The following is a 7,764-nucleotide window of genomic DNA, read 5'->3' as shown; positions in this document are numbered from 1 at the left end:
ACTCTTTTGGCACCAATCCAATTTTTACTCTAGGGAATTCCACATGTCATCTGTCACCGTCGCTGTCGATCGACCTATCTAAATTAACATGTAAAGATTATTACTGGCTTTTTTTGAACAGGAAGGAACCTTGCGCAACTGGCCCTAGCAAGTGTCAACGCGACCTTCCACAGTTCACTCTCTCTTGGAGCACAATTTTTAAGCGGATAAAGTCAATCAGTAAGCAAAATAAATTAAAAGATTTTTTTACAAACTTGTTCATCGCAGTGTCACCACAAAGAAAGAGTTACATTTATACCGAATTGAAGACAAAAAGAGTTGTCATTACTGTGCGGATGACGACTCTTTAATGCACTTCTTCTTAGGTTGTCGCATTGCGGTCGACTTTCTCCGGAAAGTGCTATGCTGGTTTAATGAAAAGGAAAACTCTTCGATCACTTTAAACTCAAAAGAAATACTCTTCGGAGCAGTTACTGATAACGATAATGAAATAATATTAATAATAAGGTTATCCCAGTGGTAGTGGGAGCATTGGGATCAATACCACTGAGATTGAATGACAATCTGAGAGCCATTGAGGTGGGCATTCCTGTTGGACTGATCCAGAGATGTGCATTGTTGGGGTCGGCAAGAATTCTTAGAAAGGTGCTGGAGATGTAGAAAGAAGAGAAAAAGCAAACAAGGGGTGTTTCTTGGCTTCCCTAGACAAGTTGCTGTTGCCCGGAGCCAATGACGAAACCAGCTTCAATATCATCAATAGCTGAGCGAATCTTTAATAATAATAGTAATACTAATACTAATACTCATACTAATACTACTACTACTAATAATAATAATAATAAAAAATTTCTGTCTCCTCTATGCCAAATTCTACTTTCATTTCCAGAAAATCAACCAACGTGCATGTAATTGGGATGTTTTTGTCCGAAAACTAAATTTTATGTTGAAAGTAGAAGGTTTCGCTTAGTTCAATTTGTCTTCTACTTCTCGCAATAAAAAAAAAAAGAAACCTCGCAAAATCATCATCTTAGCAATTACTTAAATTGAATAGAATATATCCTGTAGAAATCAGTTGTAATTATATGGTATTATTATTAGTACAGTGGTTATCCGTAAGTGCTGTATGTAGCGTTATGTTAATGTTGAAAAAAAACGTATTGTAGGTAAGTTTGTCGTAAGTATTGTATTTAAGTAGTTTATTGTAATTAACATATTATAGGTAAATTTATTATACAAAAAAAAAAATGTGTGGCTATATCATAAGCTGAGACTCAATTAAAATGTGCAGTCAAGTGAAAAAAAAAAAAAAAAAAAAAAAAAAGACTTAGGAATATGCACGGATATGTAAAGCTTTACTATAGCCTGAGGCTAATTTACAATTTATGGGAAAACAGACTTTGGAATGAGTCCATTATGGTTATTAACAAAATTTTTTCTGTCCTTGAATAATAATAGCGAAAAAAAAAAAAAACACTCAACAACAGCGTGATAATTTTTCATCAAAAACATCTTGGAACAAAACTCGCAATAAAAGACGTACTTCTACTGAATAAACTCAGGCCTTTTTTCATTCGTCTGTCATCGATTTGATGATCTACCGCACTCAAATTAGCAATCAGCAAATCGGAAACCGTGTCTATTGTCCTGAGACGGTGTGATTTCAAGTCACTAACCTTATATGGCTACGTTATCATGGTCACTTGGCCAAATTTAGGAAAGTAAATACCAAATCATACCTTCTTTGTTATGCTTCGGCAGCATAGCAGGTTCGTTAGGTTTCGATCGCCATGAGTATTTTGGCGAGACTACGAACCATGGGTCGACCAAACTCTCCTGATATGCTAACGAAAGCGTATCAGAAAGCACGATTAGTATTTACGAATAATAGTGACTAAACCTGGCAGAAGATTGACGGCCTTAGACAGCCTAAAACAAACCAGGAACCATTCACTTAACTAGCAGCAAATGCCGTCAGTTTTTGCGAATTCAACCTTCTTCTGCTGCATCAGAGCGAGTTTTTTTGTTTTTTTCATTATTAGAAAACGGATTTGCTAATCAACACTTTCCATATTTTCTTCGACAAATAATCTTTATGTGACTTCGTGGAAGAAATATCAAAAGAGGATTTCATTGACCATCCTCCAACCGCCACATTCCTGACCAAATGTGGGGAAAGAGACGGGTGGGGTAGGGTGGGAGCTTGCTTGTTTATCCTGATATTAGTGCATTTTGTTTAGATCAGAGTAACATTGAAAAAAAATTACGTTGATATACAAAGCGTTGCTATCACCGCGGAAAACATTTTCTGTCAATTCCAATTATTATTTCTAAGTAAGTATTATGCAATAGATAAACTGAGTGAAAAATATCTATATCTAGCATGGTGAGGTTATGGCTACACATTGTAATGATAATAAACTTAACTTTTATTAGAATTGATCCTATACACCATACGTCTGAATTAAATACAATGGAACCTCTTCTAACACACACTCTCGTAAGCGAACAGGTCAACTTACGACCACCTTCACAAAACCCGTTTGAACTGCCATACAAACTCAGTGCTTACTTGCTCTTGTAAGCAGCTACGGACACGTGTAATTTAGATTTCACATTTAATTTTTAAGCTCTCTAAAGGAATTTGGCCTGACTATGAAAGATACTCAGAAACAATCGTAAGCTATGGTCCTGCATTTTCTTGCACTGAGACTGTCAATGTTACTGCTGGCTACAATACGATTATGAAAATGAAGAGTTACATTACAAGTTAAACGATGTAATTAGAATTTAGCAATTGATATTTGAAATAGTAATCGATATACTTAGAGGTATAAATAAATAAATAAATGAATAAATAAATAAATAATTAATTATTAGTCCGTCCACACGCGTTTCGTTGTTGTCTACTAGTTATTTTTCTTCTGCGCGCAAGGGGGCTGCGAAGTGTACACAAAGCAATTTTGTCTTTCCCAAGATCATCTCCATGCGCTCGAGCTTTTTCAAATCCCTTGCGGTTACCACTTTTTCTTGGGATATAGTCAAAGTCACGACAAAATAAATATCTTTTGGACAGAGTGATAATTGATGGCAGGCCAGACATTAAAGTGAGTTATACCTACGTTTGACAACAACAACAACAACAACAACAACAACAACAACAACAACAAAATACGCAACAACAAAGAACAGCACCATGGTAATACACTCTGTAAAAAAGTGCGCACTCAAAGCCGACCATCTATTCAACAAACTCAGGCCAGCTTTCATGTGTCTGTGCTCGAATTCATGATAAATTAGGACAGCTCAGCAGAGAGGATCTGTAGAACGTCAAAACGATCGAGCGTATACTTGGAGGATGGAAAATTCCTTGTAAAAGTGCGAGAGGAATTGATGATCGCGTGAAGTGATACTTGCCTCAAGAAAGCTATAGTAACTGGAAACATGTTATCAACGACTAAACGGTAGCAAACGTTAAGTGCTTTATAAAGGAAATACTAGACAATGGGTATGAGTAGCCAACCAACTAATATGTTTACTTTTATGCTTAATTTTGTCTGTAGGCAGCAGGGCGAGGTTAGCAATTTCAAGCTCGAGAACAGAGTTTTTCACTATACGGACGACCCTAAGCCGGCAAATAACAATTTGCTCTTCTCTCTCCTGCGGTATATTGGCTTACACTATAAGTGGGTTTGTTTTTGCCACTGTGTCTCTGAATCGGCTTACGTGCCGTCTGCAAACCATTCCTAAAAAAACTTCTTAACCACCAACTTACATACTAGACACAAAGGAATGTATGAAAGAACAGATTCATATCTTAGAAATTAACTTTTCTTGCATTTAGCTCAATTCTAACCAAAAACCGATCAAAGAGATAAACTCGACTGAAATTGACTCAGTTTTTTTAGTTAAAGCTGTACGCCGTGAGAAACACAAGATTACGCCCAATTGCAGCGCACAACCAAACTCACAACCTTAAAACATTCGTTAGAATTTATTCATTGTGACTCCCCCTGACATTTTAAAGTGAATAGCGAAAAACTTGTGTAGATTAATCGTCGATGGAAGTATGAAAAGGGAAAAGGAAGGCGATTGGCGCTATTTCACCCACTAAAATTGATCAACACGACAAATTTCACCCCCTTTTTCTCGCCGTTTAATACCTTACATACTTACATACTTTATGTATTTCAACACGGTAAAATCTTCAGTAAATTATTCTAATAGTATAAAAAAAGAAAAGTTTAATTTAATACAAGTACATTGTTTTACAAGATTGCCGTGTGGGAGCCTAACTGACAGTTGTTATAAAGTTTGTCAATTTCCCTTTCGAAGCGTCCAAGAGAGTCTGATTTCCGTAAATAAGCGGGTAGGTTATTCCATGAAAGCGCCCTGCTATAGCCAAAGCCACGCTTGCAATAGTCTGTGCGCGGCTTGGGCGGGTCTAGTTTCAGCTCAGAATTTCTTAGATTACACGGTGTACTGCGGATGCTAAACACGTTTTGCAGGTACGCCAGAGTAAGCTCTCCCATCCCCCTCCCCCCCCCCCCCGCCAATTTTTGAGTTTAAACATCAACATCGCCGTAAGATTTTTTTTTCCTGCATGTGGAAAGATTGTTCAAGTGGAGTCTATTTAACAGAAAGAAAAACTGGCACGTGTGTCATACCTAGACTCGGAAATGACCCTGGCAGCCCTAAATTTTTGGAGTTTATCGTATAAATACGTTTGTGCTGCTTACTTCTGCGCATCCTTACTGTGCACGCAAATTCACACGCCACGTCATGCACTGAGCGCATGCTCAGTAATAAAATGAACAGTGATAGGGCAGATGGCCATTGCTATAGCTTTGCCTAGATTTAACGATCTTGGACGTTGGGTGATCCCTATTTTTCTTTTGATGGATCATTTTCTTTACCGATTTTCTACATTTAGCGAGAACATGAAGAACATTTAACCATTAGCAGTTTGAAGTTTGTGCAAAATGCACTGTCGAATTCCGTTGCTTTTACTCTCGGTTTTATCTGTGCGGCGGTTTCAAATGCGTCTAGAAGGATTAAGTTTTGTGAAAACGTTGGCAACATTTCGACTTATTTACGCAACATACCCTCTTCCAAAAAATATGACTAAGATCGTTTACCTCCGTTGACTCACCTTCGATATTTTTAATTATAAACCCCTGTAAATCATGCTGAGTAACGTGCGCCAATTTTTCAAAATCAGGATAGTTTTCCACACGCCTTATCTCTGAAACGAAGTCCGTGACCACCATTTTTTTTTTTTTTTTTTTTGGCATTTCTGACACAAGTAACTCGTTATCTGACCGTAGTAAATATTAAAAAAAAAAATCTGTCGAATCGAAAATTTTCCTTAAAGTCCCTGTTGTAATGTAGGCAACGTTACCGAGTTGATTTATGCTCGGAACGTCGATCGCAACGTGTAACTTTTACCTTGTCAAGTTAGGTCTTTTTTCCCTTTTTAACTGCTACCAAGAACTATTGGACTATTCAAAAGTTGAGCGTGTCCAGACACCTTAAGTTGTTATAGCCTTTGTTATTTTTATGCTTCAAGTAAGAGTAGAATTATCTTTATATCGCGTATTATTGCCTGTAATCGTTTAGTATCTTGTATTAAATTTGAGTGCTTATATCTGTTACTTAACTTAGATTTCTGTTTTTTCATTGTCGTATTTCAGTTCGAACCGATTTACGCGACATTCAGTGCGTGAATTGTCTGTCTTGAGACTAACTGAGTTTTGTAATTGTACTACGAACCTTATCACTCTTCAATAGACTCTGTTCACGTTACTGTTCAGCGATTAATTCTTGTCGAGATTTTGTAAAAACGAACTCGACAACGGTCTGCTTATGGGATTTACCTGGATCTTAGTTTGGTAATCTGTCCTTGTGAATTACAAGCCTATCAGTGCTATTTTACAGCTGTGACCTGTGTTTAGAAAAGAGAGAGAGAAGGATGACAATGTCTGTCAATTCCACTGTTCCTTTTCACTTCAAACATGCGCGCTGTGGTGAAGATTGTATGATTGATAAAAAAGGAAAAACAGGTGTTCTTTGTTCGTTTTTTAGCTAGTAGTTTCCAAGTATTAATGCCGACGTCGAATTTTAACAAAACTTAAACAATGTGGAATCGGCAACTTGGATCCGGCACCTTCAATTTTAGTTCCCTTCTTTTATACAACGAAATGGTCTCAACCGTATAAAAAGCTATTGGAATAGTAAAATGCAAAAACTGAAAACTTCAAAATTTTGGTAAAAGAGCCTGTTAAAACGCTATCTTGGAAACATGCATATCCAAATATCAAGTTGAACATTAATTTCTGTAAACAATGGCATGTCGCAAAATTGCTTTCATATGTATTTTAGATCAAGGAACAAGGTTTGGTTTCCTTTGCTTAAAAACAAATTATAAACGTTATAAAAGTCATCAAGGACCAAATATTGTAGCATGGGACCGTAGAAAATGAATTGATCATTTATGTAATTTCCTTCAGTGTCGTACCCTTTCGTATTCACTGCCTGGTCGCATTTTGAACCGTTTCCATGATGCAAGTGTAACAATTTCTCATTCTCCTACAGGTCCACTCCTGTGTCTACAACACGTTAGGAAAAATTAACTTTTTCCTATTTCATAAACGAATAAAATAATAAAACTAAAAGAGTAATCTCAATGTTATAAATTTTCTATCCTTGAGTTGACCTCTTCGCAATGTCCTATCAAGAAAAAACTTACCGGAGGTATTATCTACGGCTACAGGCCGAAGGCTGAGGGTAAAGTTTTTGTTTTTGGAATATACCGACCACAATCGTTTTTATTTTATTTCATTTTATAAAACTGCCAAAGTTAATATATATCTAAAGAAAATATTAAAGTGAAATATGAAAGCTATTCAATTACCCTCGCATACTCAAGAAGGCAATCAAAAGCGAATAAAACATTTTTCTAGAAGTTTCCATCTAGTAGAACTACCAAAACTAACAGCCAAAGATTTTAAAATCGCAAAAGTAAGGTAAATCTTTTCTCTTGATGTTTCCATTTAAGAGAACTTGCAAAGTTAACAGCAAAGGATTTTGAAATCGCAAGAAATAAAATGAAAAAGAGTAAAATAGCAGTCCAAATGTATAGGTGTTGTAGAATCCTTATTGTTCTTATGTAAAATGATTGCTTCTGGATAACAACACTTGCTTTCGATTTGGAATCTTTTTATTAACCGAAGCAATGTCTTTTTTTATTATCATTATTATTCTGCGTTCTTCTTGTTTTTGTTTTTGTTTTTATTTGTTTTTTGTTTGTTTTTTTTCTTCTCTTTGTTCTTTTTTTTTTCTTTAACGATCACAGAGCCGATATAGTTTAAAGTGAACAAAGACCTGTTGGAATCTGTATCGTGAAAAACTGCCCCGCGTATTATCCAATCAATTTCTATAATTCAGGATTCTGAAATGGTGAGATACTTGAGAAAAGAGATAAACGAGTATATTTGATACATATGCCTCAACACACAGAGTATCGCACTCGTGTAAGACCGAGGATGACACGTGCGAATACACTATCTTTGCCGTAGTTCGCTTTAAGCACGACGAAATTATTTTACTTCGAATAACATTCTAAGACAGATCGACCCCTGGTTTGACAGATGTCACAACATCAAAATACTAATAAAAAACCGCTGTCACGTCCGTTTAAAGTGGTGTCCTTTATGTCACTGCATTTCCCTTAAAACGTATCACTTTTAATTTCTGCACATGCTGGTA

At 36.2% G+C, this 7,764-nt stretch overlaps 1 long non-coding RNA gene across 1 annotated transcript in view; it reads right to left on the bottom strand.

Moving 5' to 3' along the window:
- Positions 1–2,663: 2,663 nt before the first annotated feature.
- Positions 2,664–7,764, bottom strand: part of LOC145501642 (uncharacterized) — a 54,411-nt gene continuing 49,310 nt past the window's right edge. Inside the window, exon 4 of the long non-coding RNA XR_014051254.1 lies at positions 2,664–2,728. This is a non-coding gene — a long non-coding RNA (uncharacterized LOC145501642). The remainder of the gene's footprint in view (positions 2,729–7,764) is intronic.

The sequence above is a fragment of the Orbicella franksi genome, chromosome 10, assembly GCF_964199315.1.
Source record: "Orbicella franksi chromosome 10, jaOrbFran1.1, whole genome shotgun sequence".
Classification (NCBI taxonomy): Eukaryota; Metazoa; Cnidaria; class Anthozoa; order Scleractinia; family Merulinidae; genus Orbicella; species Orbicella franksi.
Note: the sequence above shows the minus strand (reverse complement) of the source record. Positions and strands in the feature narration are given on the sequence as shown.